The sequence below is a fragment of the Callorhinus ursinus genome, unplaced genomic scaffold (assembly GCF_003265705.2).
Source record: "Callorhinus ursinus isolate GAN/ISIS: 27379988/994484 unplaced genomic scaffold, GSC_fseal_2.0 scaffold5, whole genome shotgun sequence".
Taxonomy (NCBI): Eukaryota; Metazoa; Chordata; class Mammalia; order Carnivora; family Otariidae; genus Callorhinus; species Callorhinus ursinus.
The window spans coordinates 26,607,199-26,627,198 of NW_027397067.1; the positions used below are offsets into that span (position 1 = coordinate 26,607,199).

The 20,000-nt window shown below is 36.2% G+C and overlaps 1 protein-coding gene across 1 annotated transcript in view; it reads left to right on the top strand.

Annotated features, from left to right (window-relative positions):
• Positions 1-20,000, top strand: part of ZFHX4 (zinc finger homeobox 4) — a 180,782-nt gene that overhangs the window by 1,379 nt on the left and 159,403 nt on the right. The window lies entirely within an intron of this gene.

Genomic DNA, 20,000 nt, shown 5'->3' on the forward strand with positions numbered 1-20,000 from the left:
TGTGTGTGTGTGTGTGTGTGTGTGTGTGTGTGTGTGTGTGTGTGTGTTGGGGGGGGCTGTGGCCGGCTGTGAGAACTGATTTATTCCCTGCCCCCCCCCCCAAAGAGGTTCCATGTCTACAAACGAACTTCACCTTCTTCGCCTCTCTCCGCATCAAGTGCGCCTTCCGGCCGGGAGCTGCTAAAGGAAGAGGGGCTGGAATGCGTCGGGTCTCGCCTTCCTTCTACTTCTGTTTCACTCCCTCCTCCCCCCATTCTTTTTTGCTCTTTTCTATCAGAAAATAATAATAATAATAAAATTTCTCATGGAATTGTATAAAGTTTCTCTGCCGATGCCCAAGTTACTGAGGGTTCCCCATCCTGGTCCCCTTCCCCCACAGAAGACGGTGCACTGGTTTGTATTTCTTTTGTTACCTGTGATCCGGGCGGGGGGCTCCCTTCGCGGCTCGGGCTGGGGTCCGGCCCAGAGAGGAGGCTCCAGCGGGCGTCTTTGGCCGCGACTCCTCACTTCCGCGCGGTTCTGGTGAGATCTTAGCTACCGTTCGGCGAGACACCCTCCTTGTAGGTACCAAAGGTTCAGATCGCAAACACGGACCCCCCCCACCCCGACCCCTACACACACATACATACACACACTCAACACGTACTCACAGACACACACACATTCTCCCTACTCCCCCCCACCTCCAGCCCCCACCTTGCCTTTCCCCTCCCCCCTTCCAAAAAAAGCACATACACAACAACAACAACCCCCCCAAACCAAACAAAAACCCAAAGACAAGTTCACTGGCGGAAGATGGTGGATTGACACTGACTCAGACAGAGGCAGGTTCACCAGGAAATCTGGCGGTCCCGATTTCTGACAGTTGCATTTCCTCTCCTTGAGTCCTTACCCCCCCCTTTTTAATAACTCTGTTCCATGTTTAATCAAGGATCATGTAGATGGCAAAAGGAGAGACAGAGAGAGAGGAGAGAGAGGAGAGAGGAAGAGAGAGAGAGAGAGAGGAGAGACAAGAGACAGAAGGAGGGTTCTTTTTTTTTTTTTTTTTTATTGTGTTCTCCTGGATTTTCAGTGGCTTGATCCCTATAAACGTGGAGTGGTTAAAGCTCATATGTAGTATTATATTTTTAGTTGGGTGGATGGATGGAAGAGTCAGGGAGAGGCTGCGGCTGCCGCTGCCTTTTCGGGTGTTGCTTAGATTAAGGCTGAGACTTGGCTGCGATTGGGACGCGACAGTGACACGGGCATCGATCGCTTCCATTGAGAGCAATGCAAAAACACAGCCCGGGTATGTAACACTCTCGGTGCCATCAACATTTGTTTTACTTTATATTTACTGGCAAAACTGACAGAGCAAGCTCAGACTTTCTTTCTTTTTCTTTTTTTCCCTCTTTTCTCTTTTCTAACTGAAGAATTAAAAACAATTGTGTGTAGAAGTTGTTGGAAATGATGGTTTAAATACAACAGAAAGGAGATATTCGGAATTATTTCACTGCTCTGTGATTGATTGTGTTTTAGAGTTTTTCTTCTCCACAGAGGAGCATATTATAAAAAATGAAGGTTTTCTTTTTTCCTTCCTCTTCTTAAAAAAAGAAAATCCTTAAGGGAATGTTTGATAGTTTTCAATGTTTGCGGTTTCAATCAGCAGGAAGGCACACAAAAATAAAAGATGGCTAGCCAGCTGTTTTAACCTCTTGCACCTGGCTTCAGTGTGGGGATCATAAGGTTTATATAGTTATTTTTTTAAATGGTTTTAATATTTATGGCATAAACTGGGGAGAGCATCACTGTGTATTTCTTCAATAGCTGGTTGCTTTTGGATTTGAAAAAGTAAACTCATACTTAAGTGTTTTCATTTTTATGGCAATGAAGATAGAGCCAATGAAATATGGGGGAAATACCATAAATCTGAAAAGTGAAATGTACCTAAGGAACAAAGAAAGGTCAGGTAAACCAGCTGTGTAAGTCAAAGCAATAGCACCAACTAAGGGGTTGGGACAGGGAGAGTGGGCTGTGGGTCTAGGAAGTGAAAGTTGCCACTAAAAGTTAAAAATGAAGGAAACATGTTCGGCTCTATTGTAATCTTTCGCAGTTTTTAGCAGATGAGCCCAAATCTGTTCATTAATTTTGAGTTAGTTGGATTATTTTTAAAGATGCTGCACCAGCAAAGGAAAGCATAAAGGATGCTGAGAAATCGCTGTTTAATATTGCAGAATTTACTGCTTTCATTCTGACCATGAGCCTAAATTTACACAATGAAATTTGATTATCTCTAATAACAATATTAGATCCTCCACTGGATGGATGAGAATTGAGGTGGTTTTGTTGATTGCAAGGGTTTAATGTTGCATTTCAGAATCTGATGTGGTTTGGCCTCCCTTCCATTAACTGGAAAACCCCTGAGGTTTTACAATTATTTCTTAAAGATAATACATTTAAGATTGCATTGGTAGGCTGAAGAAAAGTCATAAAGGCAAGAAGGGAAGCCCTTAATAACTCTTGAGATTCAGACATGTTCAGCAGTTAGATTGGCTCTGACTTCACCAAGGGTCGACAATGTGTCATTTCCACGAAGCCAAATTGCCCTCTGCCTATATGATATTAATGTGCAAATCAATATTTCAGGGATTAAATTTCCCTTCTTCATTTTTTATGGTTTCTACCTCAATAAGTCTCAAGTCTATTAGAAGAGGCTGGATGATTTAAAATCTTTCACTGCAGAATGGCTTGTCGTAGTCTTGTTTCACTGACCATTTTAGGATTTTCGTTATAAAGACTAAGGGCATCCTAAAGAAGTTGTGAGGTAGTATAGAGGCATGCTCAATAGCATAAAGCCCTTGTTCGATTAAGAGCTAAGGGGTATTGGAAATATAATATATATGTTTATGCAATATAGACACACACACATTCTGCTGCTTTAAAAATATTGTGTTAATCACCTATTGATTTATTTCAAAATCAATTGAAGTTCCTCTCTTATTAGTGATTTGTTCAGCATTCTTGAACACTGTGTTAATTTCCTTAAAGAGTATGCATGAATTGGCTTGGTGTGAAAGTATTTGGGAAGACTTTTCATTTAGCAATATTTTCCTAAGAAATATTTTTAGAAACCGTTGTTTGTAAGAGTAATAATCAAGTGTTGTCATCTGCATGCACTGTTATAGCTCTCATTGCATTTTGTGGCTGAATGATTTAGCTGATATCTGTTACAGGAGGCCTTCTTCAATTCATTCTACATTTATTTCTAGTACTTAGTAGGCACAATGTTTCTTTTAACCCTCTTGGAGAAACACATTTGTAAAAGAAAATCTGTGATTTGATTGGAAATAATACAAAGCAGAAATTTGGGAGGTCAAAATAAAAGATTGTGACTTTATCACATAATCTTGGGAAGGCCTACTGTCTATCATTTGGTGGTGGTTTATAGTCTAAAACCATCTGGACCAAGTTCCGCACAGCTGCACGAATTTCATATGTGATAGAACATTTTTTCCATTCAGTGTGAAATGTTCCTTCCTAAAAAACGTACACCAGACTCGCTTAATTTAGTCTGTTAAAAGAAATGCACATGAAAAAGGACAAAAGGCTCTTTAATCTCTGCAAGCTGTTTGTTTTTCTTCAAGATTCCTGTCTGTTTGGGTTTGAAAAGTCATGTTTATTGAGGGGATGATTCTGAGGTGTGACATTAAAATAATATATGATTTTTGGACTGGTGGCCACGCTCCTGCTTAATTTGCAGAACTACTTTTTATGCCTGTCAAAACACAGAGTTAATCTATCCTTATTTACAATTAATCTCAATAAAATTAATCTTAACTATGCTTTATTCAGTGGCTTAAAATATCTAATTATATTCAATTAACTGCTGTCATAGTAATTAACATTGCTTAATTGCCTCTGCATATATTTATGTAAAGCTCATTAGGTGCTGATGCTCCCTTTTCCTTTTCTACTTGCTATTTTTGCTGTTGTCAAACCATTTTCATCTCCCAAGGTCCCACAATGTCAGTGAGAGCAAATTCTTAACATTTTCTTGAAATGAATGTTATTGCTTTTCTATGAGAAGATATTCGTTATGAGTCTTTAAAGACAAATCCACCCCCCGCCCCGTTTTCCCTCATCCCTGGTCCCTACCACACTCACAAAATATTTTCTGTCATTGTTGCTAGAAATATGAGAAGCCAGGTTAAGCTTTGTGTTTATAAATGAGGAGCCTTTCTGTGTCTGCCTAGGGGCTGTACCCACAGGCAGAGTTTTTATCCTCTAAGACCATTCTAAGGGTTAAAGACTTGGCCAAGGTTCAAACTGAAAAGCGCCCAGGGAAAGTGCATGTGAATATGTACAAGTTTCATGTAATTAGTGCTTAATTATATTAACATATGCAAATTGTCAACTTAGGATCTTGTTGAGCTGGCAAAGATCAGCTAGGCACAATTGCTGTATTGTTCTGAAACAATAATGGATTTCAAGTTGGATTGTGGAAACACATAACTAGCTATCTAATTTAACTCATACCATGGTGAAATTTCATTAGTCTCCATGGAGACTGGTTTAATTGTGCTGACTAATGTTCTGGGCTGCAGAATGTCCTAAAAAGAAAGCGTTGTTTGCCTAATCCACCTTACAATGACACTTGTTTGTACATGTTTCCCTTGTGTGAGAATTTGCATATGCAAATAAATAGTTTCTCTGCCCCATTTGTCATGGCTGTTCATTACCCATGAAGAGGACATTGTTACTAGGCTGTTACTGAGTCTCCCAAGACAGGATAGTGTCAACCAGTCCAACTACATTCTTTCATAATTTGTTTCTGATTAATAGACCAGAGTGAGTCTCAGTCTCTTTGGGCATCTGCAAAGGGAAGGTCAGTTCTGTCACAGAAAAGAGTTTCTGCAGTATACTGGGGCACTTTTTCTTCTTATGATCATTCTCCTTTTTCAATTCATTAGTTAACACCATCATATTTAAAATAATGTATTCTCATTCTAAGAATGCCTCTACTAATAATCTCTAGTTTCCTAAAGCAAAAAGATAGGAAAAGAAAGGAGATTCTGTTATTGGAATATTAATCCTGTTTTTGACAGAAAGGTAAACTGATATAATTGCTTTTCAGTTGAAGGAATGGGGGTTTATACAAGTGTGAAAGCATCGGAAAAGGATTAGCATTTTTTTGCATAATGAAAAGCTCTGTTGAATAGGGTTCTGAATGGCTGACTGAATGACTAAGATGAAAGGAAGATGAAAATGCAAGCCCCTCTTTCTTTATGCCTATGCTCTGCTCTCTCTAAAGTTATGTTTGTCCAAGACTTGAGAAAACAAGCAGGGGCTCAGATTTCAGCAACTTATAAGATGCCCTGAGTTTTCATCATCACTGGGAAGTAATATATATGACAATAGTGCAGCTAGAGGATGATAAACAGAGGCTTGTATGCAGAAGAGTTTTCAGAAACATGCTAGGCTAGCCAAATATTGACTATTGGGTATCGAGAATTCCCAGCACTTTGCTGTCAAAAACGGTTATTTCAGAGGAGGCAAAGAGTATGGTGTGGATATTTAATTTAGTTAACAATGGAATATATGGTGTTCCTCTGCCCTCCTCCCCGATAGGCTATAAATAGTTGTCTCAATTGGTAGAACACTTCATTTGGGAAAGAGTTGTGTATCCTGACTTTTGCCAATGTTAAGTGTGCTAAGTGGCCCATCAGCTTTTATGGTTGGGAGGGGTTAGTAGAAGATACAGAGTTATTTTCTTAGGATTTAATTCATCTTCCTGTTGCTTTGTAGGTGTCTTGTGCATTTCATTTAGAGATAAGTCTTTTAAAAAGTGTCTGAGTATTGTATGTTCATTTTTGGAGACATTGGCAGTAAAGTTTTCTCTTGTCGCTAGGAAGAGCTGAAACTGGTTATCAGTTGACAACATGGTCAGGGCTCTTAATGATGTTTCTTCAACCATAATTAGGGCAGTTAAAATACCGTAAGTGTTAAGGCACTTTCAAAGGTGGGAATTGATTCTTTTGTACATATGTAAATCAAATGCCGTGTGGATCATTATTTATATGTATACATTTTAAACAATCTCCGGTTTGGGGTCACAACAGATGAGCCATTGAAGGCTGCCCCCGAGCAAGATTGAAAGATTCCACCAGATATTAAACTAACTTGTTTTGTTCCTAGAGTGTAGAACTTCTGTTTGCCTCGTCACTTTCGCAGTTCAGTTGCTGAGGTACTATTAAGAATGTTACATGGAAACTAGGGAAATCAGAAGTGTTTTCACGTAAATTAAAGTATAAGGGTTGCCTCTTGAGTACAGAATATTGTAAAGGAAAAGTGTTTGATCTTTGTTATATAAAGTTACCAAAATTCTTTACTGGAGTCCTTTTAAAAATTTGTCAAGAAATTCTGGATTGTTTCAGAAACTTTTATGGTTAAGTTTATGATATGCTTGCAAAAAGTCTTAAAAGAACAAAAAAAAATCCACATGGAGGCTATTTTACATGCAGAAGAGCTTATTAAGGTATTTCCATAAGAAAAATGTGTTAATTTAAAAAATAAATTCATTTATATTTTAAGACATTGTTAACCAAGCGCCATGTGTTGTAACTGGCAGCTTTCCAGCCACCATGGAAGTGGATCACACATGGGTTAATAGTAGCTTATGTGATGTCTGCATTCTTAGGAAATGGGCAAAAGCCCAGGGTATTCTGATATCAAGATTTTAGGAATCAGACAGAAAGCAGAATATATGTTTATACGTGAACAGATGGACACATGTGAGAACTAAAAGTGCACAATTTCTCTTGGCACTTGTTTTAGTTATCCCTGATGATATAACCAAGATCTTAGTGCACTCGCAGTCTTTGATGGCTAAGGACGAAATGGTCTTTTAATGAGGGCTCAATGGCATTATTTTCTTGCATAAGGATTGTGCCCCTGTGATCTTACTGGATTTGATGTTCTGTTAATTCCCTAGTTTCAGAGGTTCACAAGTTGCCTTGAAAGCTTGATATGGTTTCACGTTTGACATACAATCCTCAGTCCATGGATGGCTGCTCTCCACTCCCCTACTCTCAAAGGTTTGTGAGTGAAATAAAATATTTGCCATTTGCAGGCATTTTTGAATGTATGCACACAACTTAAAAATGGCTTTGACACTAAAGTCCTATTTGGCAAGCAACTTATCTCTGATGTAATTAGCCACTTTAAAGATTGAAAAAATAAACAAACAGCATTTAAGAATTTGGGCGGCTTGACTTGGTTAATATGTCCTAATGCCCTGATGGTCCAAGACCAGTCCTGAGTGTTTTAGTCATTCAGGTCAAGAGTTCACACACCAGCATCATGGATTTAGATGATTGATCATTTCTCATGTTTGCTTGTCCTGGGGATACGACAGTGCGCAGTTGATAATTTCTGAATGGTACCCACTATAGTACATACCTCTGAAGACAAAGTTTATAGGTTCCATTGTGTTCTAGCTATAAAAACAGAAAGCGTTCTGCAAGTATTTACTCAGATCTAAATCATTTTAACCAGGGAAAATTGACTTTTGGGTTAAAATATGCATTTTATAACTGTCCATAAAATTCTTTTCCTTCACTGTAAAGAAGAAAGGAAATCCATAGCTTTAACAATGGTTGAAATACAAAAACATATGAGCTGGTGTGCACCACCTGGTTGTACTGTTAAAAAACAAAACAAAACAAAACTTTGTAAGAGGGAAGTTTATGGAGAATCTTAAAATTCGTCTGCTTGGAAGAGTAAATTGAAGAAGCCCAATCATTTCCCAAAGTACCTTAATTAAACCTGAAAAGCTTTATTAATGTGGATTCTCTGAAGTACAGTACTTTTTTCCATACAGCTAGGAATAGTGCAGGTAATACTTAAATTTTCTGAGCCCGCTACTTCATTGAGAATGAGTCATCTCTTTTGGTTTAGTATATACCAACTAGGAGTGTGTATAAAGACACATACACACACACCGACTCTCTTTGCACGTTAGTGTCTCTCTTTCCTCTTTAGATGTATACATAGGAATAGCCTGTGAAATTTTCCCTCTGTAGACTAAATTCCTTTCATTTTCTAAGAACTGACCAACATGATCACAACAGAAAAGAGCACAGGTAGGTTTGTAAGGTACACTATCAACATGCTAAAGCCTGAGAATACCATAGAGTTAATCCAGTTCAGCCAGCTCATTGTAAAATATAAGATAGTGAATTCAGGAGAAGTAACCATTGAGTTACCAAGCAAGTTAGGGACATGTCTGGACAAAACTCAGATATCCCAACTCGAGGACCAATGGTCACACCGTTATCTTGGCTGCTTGGAAAAAGGTTTGTTACGTTACCAAGTATGGTGGTGGAAATAGAGAAGAAAAGGAAAATGTTGGTAATCCAACAGTGATGCCGTTTCTTCTGAGGGATGAGTTCTCTGCTACTAAAAGGAAACAAGTACAATCCAAATGGCATCTTATCACTGTGACCATATACATATTTTGGGGTTACTTAGGAGGTCATATTAGGTGCGTTGAATGATCAAGAAGAGTTTATGATTCATGAAAGTACCAATGATCTCAGTGAGTTAAAAATGTATTCTTCATAATCATGAACATGATGCTCTGAAGATTAAGATTTCTGTACTGTGTAGGGAAAGCAAACGAAGACAATGCTGTGATGTTATAAAGGTAGCATAGTACACAGAAAGAATGACCCAGTAAAAAACAGACATTCTTTTGATTCTGTTTACTTTTGATTCCTTTTTATTTATTTTTATTTTATTTTATTATTATTTTTTTGCCTTCAAAGACAGGAACAGAAATGTACTACTTCCCAAATTCTCTGAGAAGTTCTTATATCCAAAATAGAAAGATTCAGTATGGTGTTTCTAATTCAAGTATGTGAATCTTGACTGCATTTTTAAGTGCTTGCATTCCTTTTTAAATGAGTTTATTTTAACTTAGACTTTAGATATTTGAAAATCTACTCCATTTTTGACAACTCAATGACCAGTAGAAATTGTGTTAGAACTACTAAGACACCTGAGTTAAATTCTTATTATGGGTGTAATCTTTGTAAGCTTCCGTTTCCTCATTTGTATGTTAAAGTTGTTGTAGAGATTACATAACACTTAAGTGTTGTGAACATTAAAATAAGTAAATGTGACAGGGCCTGATACCCTGTGTTCCTTTTTTCTTTATTTTCAATAGCTGGTTTTAATGTATTGCTCAACTAAAGAGCATTTGATAAAGCAAGGCTACATAGCTCTTTTGAGTAGGGATGCCCCTCTCTCTTACAACAGAAACAGAAATTAGGAAATGTGTTTGCATAAAAGGTATATTCGTATTGACCAGATACCTAGATGGCATCTATGTGGATAGTCCTCCACTTCATTATCTGCCCCTCTATCATCATGAGTTGTTTTGGTTTCAAGAGTTTTTAGATGTTTAATGCATTTCTGGGTCTTTTTCTAAGAAGCAAATTAGAACAGGAATAGTTTTTAAATAATTCAGACCTTGGTCTCTCTTCATGAACTCAAGATTCCAGACTGTCCATTATATGCAATCATAGACGATACCACATCACTTATTTAAGTCTTGTTGACCCAGCCTGTTTGAAAGCCTTAGAATTACAGGATTTCCCAAAACTTGATTAGATGCCATAGAAATACCTTTCCAGATTTTGGGGATTATGATATTTTGATATGCAACAAAAGGAATGGATACTATTACATGGCACCCTGTTGATCAAGATTTATACCAATTTAGAGAAGAGATCCAGTTATTAATAATCCAGTAATACTGTACAACCTTTAAGTTCTTTTGAGAGATTTTTAGCCAACTTATGAGACTCCTTGGCTTATCTCTTGGAGGAGATCACAATTCTTTATCTTTTTATAATAATGCATTATTCATTAGAAGAGTACCCAGGTTCAAAGATAAGATTCATGACAGAAGTTAATAAATTTATAATACAATTTTTGGACTATCTAGAAATGAAAGTCTATTTCTATTATGGATTTTCTTTTTAAAATTCATAATAATTTCCCATTGTGACACATGTAAGATGCACATTTAAAATTACTGTTTGTATTTTTATGGGAAATGTAAGTGTACTTGGACTGTAACTTTCCAGCTTTGAGATTGATTTTTGCTTAATATGTGTGGTTCATAATCTTTGTTGAAATTTTCCTAAAATTAAGTGTGTGCATTGCCTATGTTCTGGTCATTTATGAGTGGCCCAGGACTTGACAATTCGCTTGAAATACGTTGATATAAAGCACAGCATTTACTGAATACTGATAAGGTAATGATGTATTTCACTGAAAGAAAAACAGCATCTTAGCACTTTCCACGATGCTTGTTTAAGTGTTTCTTCAAATAAATTTCAGCCTCCATGAGGGCAGCAACCATATCTGTTTAATCACTGCATTGTGACAGACATTATTAGCAAATCTTTGGTGCTCAATAAAATACCTATTGAATGAATGAAAAAATGAATAATAGTTAATTAAAAATATAAATAGAAAACTTCAGTTTACTGTTCTACTGAAATCTGCCTCTCTTCTTGAAATCTAGGTACTGAAAAGAAATATACAACCTTAAAAACATCTGGGTTTGTCTTGGAAAACTCCATAGGGAAAACTATCTTCAGCGCAATCTAAATGGGTTTTTATATTAGAACCATAGATTGCTGTACTCAGAAGGGATATAGCACAATCATCTTGTTTAACCCATAAGGAAACTGAAGCCCAGAGAAATTCTTGGGAAATATCACATAACTACAGAGCCTAGTTGTTCGGATCTGATGTGTATGTGCCCTTCAGCAAATTATTTAGCATTTTTCACCTTAGTTGGCTTAGCTGCTCCCATATCCAAAGATTCTGTAATATTAACATGAGAATAATTTCTGTAATGCCAGAGATTTTTTTTACTTGTGGAATCTTTCCGAGCAAAGGAAGATTTTTCAGTTGGTGTAATTTCTTTGATGACCACAGCACAAGCTGACTTTCTGGGATTGTAAAATTAAAGCTGCTCGAGATAGACAAGAATTGCTTGAAAGGTGAAAACTTGCAGGAAAAATGGGGTAGGTCATTTAGTTCTTGAAATGAAGCAGGGTGCAGATTAGGAATCCTTATGGTTTGCCAGAAGTTGCTGGTCATAGAAGCCTGTTTAAGTGCTCACTGTCAACAAGGAAATCATGGGCAGCACTTACAGTGGCTCACCTCTGATTTATTCATAAACCTCACACGAGCACTTGGCTTTGTTCTTGCTCTAGTAAGGGGGACTGATGCCAATAAGAACAGGAATAAAGAGCTCCTTGCATGGTCCAAGAGTGAATAGCACTTTACCTCAAAGCCTGACCTCTTTTCCTGAGGTCTGTTTTGCTACAGTTGACTCTGATTGGCTGTGTGTTCTCAGATGAAATGAGAGAAGAGGTTATAACAAGTATCTACTCTGTAAACTCCATAGTATACATAACAAGAACTACGTAACTGGAACTCGGGTTCTAACTTAACCTAAAGCGTTGTGATATTTATGCTAAGTGGAAAGGCTTCCTTTTCCTTCTCCTTTGAAGCTTGGGAAGTTTCACATTTAATAATAGTTGGAAAAATACTGCTCCCTTCTAATTGGGGAATGCAATGATCTTGGAGTAAAATGGGTTTTGATGATCCCTTTCCCCATTAAAATGAACTTAGAGAGATTTAATAATATAGGAAATTAAGGGTTCAGGACTAAAATATGTACTACACTGGGATAAAAACAAAAACAAAAACAAAATGGTTTTGCCGATTGATGAGCCATATTTATCTGAGAAGCTTTATTTGGGCCACTTCACAAATTACGCTCTGCTCCAGCCGCCCATGTTGAGGAGAAGGGACCTTTAAGAGACAGTCAGCTGGCTGGTTTGCACTGGGGCAGAGGTTGAGTAGAGTTACTTAAATCCCCAGAGCCACATTTAGTTAATGCTAGTCTTTTTTTTTCCGCCCTGATCCTGTCCACTTTGGCTTCCCTTTTCTCCTTTTGATGAAGTTGGTCTCTTACTACTAAAAGTGCACATATTTACACAAAAATTTCCTCAGATTTTCACAACACATTAACCCAGAAGAGCCATATTAGGAGATGGTGATGAGAGTTAATGATATATCTTAAGATAAAGCCATCCTCCCATGCAATCACATCAGAGTCATCAGCTCATTTGTCATGGCTGAAGTGAAAATGTCAGGACCAATGAGTGTATGAGTGCTGAAGGGGGCGAAAGGGCTTTTGGAGAGAGACATTTTTGTGCTGGGAGTCAGCCATGGCTTAGATTTAGCTCCAGGGAAATATTGGGATTAGCTAGCATTGTGTACAAATCCTTAGCATAACAGAATTAGCTGGAAAGATGGAGAGATGGGGTCATGAGGATGGGTGCATTTCTAGACTTATGCTCTAGCATGCAGGCCAGAAACTACGGAAAAGAATGAGGTGACTTATTAAAATTATTTTAAGGGTTGTGTTATATGTAGGCTCATTGATTTCAGCAAGATTGAAGCCATAGATTTGAATGGCATCAAGGGAAGACCTGCAATAACAAATGCTAAATATGTATATATGGCTTTTGTTTTAAATTGACTGCATTAAAAAAAAAATTAGATCTAACATCCAAAAGCTTTTGGGGGAGATAATATTTGAGTACACAAAGGTAAGATTCAGGCATAAAGTACTTTTGATAGTATTTTAGAGTGGAAGTTAATACTTAATTTAAATAACAATAATGAGAGTGAAATACTTGTTGCATTGTTGAATTTACACAAGACTAAGAAGCTGACCTTTCTTTATCCAGACTTCATTCTGAAACTTTAATTGAAAAGTAACTTATTTTCTTTCGCTACAGAAGTTCTTATCTTTGATAGACCAATACTAGCAGATTTATTTCATTTTGAAGCCAGTGAACTGTTCTCTTTTGGATAATGTACCCATACAACCTTTTCTTGTTTAATTCTATTGATTTACAGTGTTAAAGTGAAATAATCTGATACCTGTTTCCTGCCCTTTGAGTATTTGTCCTCAAAGAAGCTGATTAGTTTTTTCCCCCAGCTCTTTAGCTGTTTTAAATGTATAATTATCATTGCATGTCATTTGATAGCTGCACTAATTGCTGCCAACTATTGTCTGTTTGCACTTAATGCTGAAACCTGATCAACATCCTGCTTTGGTTGATGTTTGGTGGTAAACTTTAATTAACTCTTATTGCATTGAAGAAGAGTTCAGGCTTGGTGCTAACTAATCATTTACCTTCATTATGTCCTGACAGCTCTACTTGTTCTTGGTCCTAATAGATACACCAGTCAGTAAATAAACCTGCAAACCTCATGCCTTATAGTTGCTCCACACTGGTATTTTGCTACTTAAAAGTATAAGATAATTGGGCCCAGATAATTATTTAGTTAGTTTAGTATCTCTAGTTCTGTAGACACTAATCTTAATTGCCTCTTTCATGCTGGACAATTTCATTTTAATAGAAACTGTAGATTTGAGATAACATTATTCCTTCAACATGGTTCCTATGAACATGCATCTTTTGAATCAATACAATTAAGCTTGTCTCCTGTTGGAATTCTTGTCATTATTTTTCCTGAAATACTTTTCCTGTAATGATATTGAAGTTAAAGTAATCAGGTTACCAGCAGATCATGTAAAATTCAACTCAAAATTGCTGGCTGCTTGATTTTAATTTGTCTGACATCAAGTTTGTTTGAAAAGGGGTAATATGTGGGTAAACCAAGGAGCTTATAATTATGGTTGACGTTTGTTTGTTTATAATGAAATCTAATTAAAGTTCATACATTTAAAACACAAAAGTTAATTACTGAATTGCTCACTTCACTTATGGACAGCAGTCAAATTAACTTTCAGGCCAAACACACACACACACACACACACACACACACACACACACACACACACAAGGGCTCTTCATAACAGAAATAAAATAACCAACTAATCTTAGTGATCAAACATAAATTTGCCAATATTTCATCCAGAAGAAAACTTGGCATTCCACTTATGTTCTCTATTATGTTAGTTCTGTGTGGTTTTTAATATAAAATGATTTAAAATATTTACATGGGATATAAAAAGAGATGTATTTTGTAGACTCTAGGAGTATTGTATAATAAAAGGTACTTGGTAGTGATTTTAAAATTTGTTCGTATAGCTTTCTTCATTAAAACTATTTTGAAATCGTGTGAAATCATTGCTCAGGGAATAGGAATGTTCACTGGAATACCTGACCTGTAATTAGCTTTATGAAGATAATTATGGTAGGTTTAGCCTGCAAAGAATGACATTTTTTTTTTTTAAAGTAAGAATGTACTCACCATTCTACACTTACTGCTACATTGGTTATGAGATCCTATTGGTGGGAATCGTGAGATACAGATAATTATCCAATTGTTTCTCTTTTAAGTATTTAATTATCAGTGGTTCAATAATGGATTTTATACAATAGATAAAGAAGGAAAAATACATGTACACGTTAGAACATATCGTCTTCACATTGTATATGAGATAAATATGTGTGCAGAATGGTTTTCACTAGTCTGGTAAATCTTTTTGAAGCCAGATATTCTATGGTTATATATACCTTTGTAAAACTAAGTTTTTTTAAATGTTACTAGGTGACAACTCAAAATCATTATCAACTAAACACTCTTAGATTGTGTGTAAACCAGAGAGATTAGTCAATTACATTTTAAAGACTAGAAATACAAACATAAGAAAACATGACAAATATGATTAAAAATCTCTAAAAATGATTGATACAGTCCATGTTTTTTCCAAGGAAAACCAAAGGGGTCCATGTTATTGACTTGAACTTTCAAATATAGTAGCGATTGGGGGAGAGGAGTCTGAGAAGGGAAAATGATTCTGTCCACTCCTGAGATGCTTTGCAAAATTGAGTGTAATTTACACAACCTTTTAGTATTTTCAGAAAGTATATTTATATGTATTTTAATATAACACATGATTGATTTGTAGATTAACATTTATTTAGGAAAGAAAAATGAAAAGGATCATACAGTCATTTAACTCTAATCCTACTTTGCGTATTTGAGACAAAGGGAAGATGATTAATACTTAAGTATGGCTGGGTTACTGGCATTCAGATGTATCTTTTTTCTTCTATAAAGAAAGAAAAAAAAAAGCCAGTATATTCTCATAGTATTGGCAAACAACAGCTTTCTAGTAATGCTTTAGCTGATTAGGACATCCTTACCCTTTAATGAAGCAATCACTACAAAGCCCCAATGTCAGCTGGAATACTAGCAAAACAGTATCAAAGAAAGAATCAGAAAGAGGCACTGAACATAATTACAGTTCATGTCCTTGTCTCACACCAATGCAAACTATTCATTTTCAATTAGAATGAATAAGAAAATTAGAAATCAACTAGATTGGTTGGAAGTACCAAAGTTTGTTTACAGAGGATAACTAAAGTATTGAGTCCATCTTGCTCACTGATTATGAAATTTTCCTGAAGCAAGCAAATAAAATGAGTCATATAATAGTGTAATTTGGTTAAGGAGAGATTATTGATTTCTCTCTAAGGAAAGTCGCTGGAGTTTGGTTAAAGTTGTGAAGAAAACTGAGTAAAATTCCTATTTCCCACAACTATACAAATGAAGAACTGGCAAACTACCTTTTCTCTTTAGTTCTCCAACACATATGCTTAATGAAATGTAATTGTCACATAAAGTCCGTATAGGGTTAGAGATGAGAGAAAATGAGGGAGGAAGAGAAAAAGAGAAGCGAGGGAGAAGACCACTAAACATCAATCACAAGGGTCCTGTTTATAGAGTAGGAAAGAAATCTGCAGTGACTAGCTAATTTAGATTTTAATGAGGAAAATTAAGGGGAAATTACTTAGTTGACTTGCACACTCATTTTTGGTTTTGTAAACTTTCCCTCTAAAAATTTGCTTATTTTAAATGCTTCATATATTTGGTTACATCCTTCTATTCAAACATAATTACCGCCTCCCCTTTGTCGTGACATGGGTGGAAAGTTTTTGCCGTGTCAGGAGAGGTCGTCACACATTCTTTTGCAGTTCTCTTCATTAATTCCTTCTTGCAGAAGCATTTTCTCTCGTGCTGGGAAGGTAGAAGGGTGTAACAGAAGAGCCCTGAAACATCAGCAGGAAGCTCTAAGCTGGTTAATGCAGTATAATTGTCTGGACATAGACTGGTCTTTGTTTGTGTGGTTCACTCCGAATCAGCTGTAATTAACTCCAGAGTGTTCCCAGATTGCCAGCAAAGAAAAATTACAGCTTTTCTGTTTTAAATTGTAAAGCTCACAAACATTAACTATGCAGATTGCTTTTACTTTGATATATTTCTATCCTGAAAGGAAAAAAAAAAAAGCTCATTTGGCTCCCCCCCCCCATGTGCTTTTGTTAAGTTATTTGATTTAGTGTCTATTGGAACATAATGGCTCCTTAATAGTTGGATTTGAAATCCTTTTACTTAATATTTTCAATCCTTTGACATCCTCGTCTTTGCCTTCCTTGCTAACGTTTTTAATACTGCAATGGGAAAGAAGTTATGTAATCTCTTATGAAATACTCAACATATACTAAAATGAGCAAATTGTAGAGAAAGCTGACTAAAGAAAACCACCAGCTCCAACTTAAAAGACTGAGATCAAAGATGTATTCTGACGTAAATGGTGCTTCCACACAGGTATTTTACCTGTGTTTGGATATATCAAAGGAAAGACTATGAGAAAAGGACCATTTCACTACCCTCTCCTGGTCAGCACACCACACCCTTTTAAAAGCTTCTGTACAGTAGTTTGTAATTATGAATTCCAACATGGGTAAAAATGAGGTAGCAGTGTGAGCTAATACAGCCTAGGACACAAAAGATCTGTCAGCAACTGATGCAAAAAAAAAAAAAAAAAAAAAAAAAAGTCTAGCCAAAAATCTTTTTTTTTCTTTCTTCTGAATTTAACAATAAGGAATTTAAGCCTCAATGTGGCTTTAGCAACCAAAGAAAAGAAGCTCTTGGTGTCTGCATAATACCACTTTGATGGATTTTTTTCATCAGTTCTCTGTACGTGGCAACAAATAAACAAGTATAATTATACTTGTGAAGGTCTATTCATTGCTTTGTCAGGATTAGATATATGTGCCGTTTTCACACTGTGCCTCTCTTTTGTCTTTGCCTAACTCACTATGACATATTGATAGAGGATTTGGAATGGGGGAAAGGCCACAGCAGAGACAGTGATGACCTTTTGGAAACTTGATATAATTCAAGGATTTTTCTTTCTTTCTTCCTTCCTTTCTTTTTTTTTTTTTTCTTTTTCCTTTCTGGTTTTTTTTTTTTAGGATTTGTAACTTGTTACCAAATTCTCTTGTAAGTGGACAACTTTTAACCCGTTAAAATGGAGTAAATAAAGACTCAAAGTGCGAGGAGGTTGGCTGAAGAGCAGAGGAGAATAAAAACAATAGGCTAAGGGGCGCGCTGGTCTTCTTTCCCAGCACTTAGCGGAGTGGCTAACCTAGCATTCCTTTCCCATTATTCTGTCCTCTTGATCAGATCACGTTCTTTTTAATCATTTCACAAGCACTGTCTCACTGGACCGTAGAGGAGGGCTGGGACAATCTCAATTAAAAAAAAAAAAAAAGAGGTAAAACTGGCCTCTCTGATTTTGGGTTCTAATGGGAACTCTGCTTTCTGAATGCAAAGGAATTCTTCTATTGTTCAGAAAGCACCCCCTTTCATTAGCCAGGCTCCTTGTAGGTGGGTTTGGTCATTTAGCAGAGCTGAGTTTAGGCAGCAGCGACTGCAGGACGAAAGCAAGGCAGAACGAGCAATAAAAGTTCTTTTTCTGCATATTGTCCATTAGTTCTGAAAAAGGGATTTACATGATCAAAGTCACTGATCTTGTGAGTTAGTGAGAATACCAAAAAATGTGTACACATATTCTAAGCAGACCAGCAGGTATGTATTGTTCTGAATTTAGCATTAAAATTATATTAGTTTTTTCTCTTTGGGATTTCTTGAGGACTTTGGTGATTTTTAAAAAATAGAATGCTTGGCAGTAGAGAATAGAAATTGGTAAAAACTAAAAGAATACAGCTTAAATGGGTGAAGCGGTTTTTATAGTGAGTTTACTTGTTACGCAGTCATTTTGAAATGAATTCTGTGGTTTAAGTTAAATAAATGGTTGTCTTTGTGGTCTTTATACTGGGACTTATAAAGCCTTAGTGTAAATTTCCTAAATGGGTCACACTGATAAAAGAAAGATCTTGTCTGACGTTGATGACAATGAAATCACTTAGCATCATATTCAGGGTCACTGTGTATACTGATCTAAATAATTTTTTAACTGTACAAACTAAAGGGACTCCATCAAAATATACTGGTAAACATTGTCATGGTCAGAGTCAATAACTACAGATTTTAAAAAAATCAGTTAACATATTATTAGCTGTATCAATCCAGATGGTTTTGCTATTGTTGCTTTGGAATGAAATGTAAATTTGATTGTATAGAAGACTTATGTATTTGATTCAGTTTCTGATTAATGGGTGGCTTCTTGAGAAGAAATTGATAGGCAATCTTCTGTAAAACTATGTGGGGTATTGTAACAAAATGTATCCTACTGCTTTGACCTGTGATGGATTCTTTAGTTTTCCTAATTTTTTTCACATAGCAATAACGTTACATTTTTGAAAGTTACTTCTGGCTCTATTAAGATAAAATAAAAAGATAGGATCTACTTCATATAAAGAAATATTGAGGTGATAACATTGCAGAGTCCATTCGGCATCTGGCCAAAACGACTGACTGCAGATTATATACAACTCATTTGAGGTGCATTCAGCATGTGTGTAATAATTCTAGCAAGTGTTTCTGTGGGCTGAGAACTGTTGTAGGGGTATAGGTAAAACAGAATTAAAATGGTAATTAAAAATAGCTTAGAAAGTCTTTTACAAAGCTGTTAAGTATTTGGGAACTTTTCTTACTTTTGTAATTAAGGTGAGTCTCCTTCCACATACCAGCCTGTTACCTGATTATAGGGGGAAAAAAATACACCCTGGGTTTCGAAACTTTTCATTTTAATCTAGGACCATTAATTCAGTATTACTTAGCACCCTACTTCCACTCCAACTCTTTAGTCCCTTCCTGACTTCCTCATTTCAGTCTAGCAGGGGATTATATTTTAGGCATTTTGGCTGCCTTCAGTATGTATACACATTGTTTGTACAGATTTGGTAACTGTAAAGGTAAACATTAATATTTGTGGACTAATTAGAAAATTATTAAGTTTTCATGCTTATGGTTATCAGATTATTTCAGTGGGTTTTAAAAGCTGCATGCATGTCATGAGGATAATTAACCTGGAGCTCATCAATGATTAAAATTACACACTAAGCTTTGTGATGTTTGATTCGCAAGCAATTAGAGCGTCATTTTAACCATTGCAGATACCAAAACGAATTTTGATTTCATTTTCCATCTATGTAGATCTTTTGATGTATTTTTAAACTGATCACTTCCTCTCTGATTTAGTGGACAAGATTAAATTTGATTACAGTAAAGAGAGTATTAAGAAGTTATCCTTCATACTTAATATGCCAGTGACCTTCAATGGTATACTTTTTTAAGAACTTCTAAAAAGGAATTTCTAAAACACATAGTAATATTGGTGAGCCCAGAATTTTGTTTTCTTCTTAGCTCTCTGCCACCGTGAAGTCTATGCCATAGAATATAGCAGGGTGTGAGGGGCCTCCAGGGTGAGGCACTACATGTCTCTCTTAAACAATATAATAGGTAATGTAATAGGGCAACGTCAACCTTTCTTACTTCAGAAATTGCCAGCACATGTGAAAGTGTTGATACTTTTAAATTAAGGGGCTATTTGCCTTGAAGTTATGAGTCCCTTCAATTTTAAGATTTGAACGATGGTTGCTTACCTGTTTCGTAAAATCGAGACAGTGCCTATGTCATAG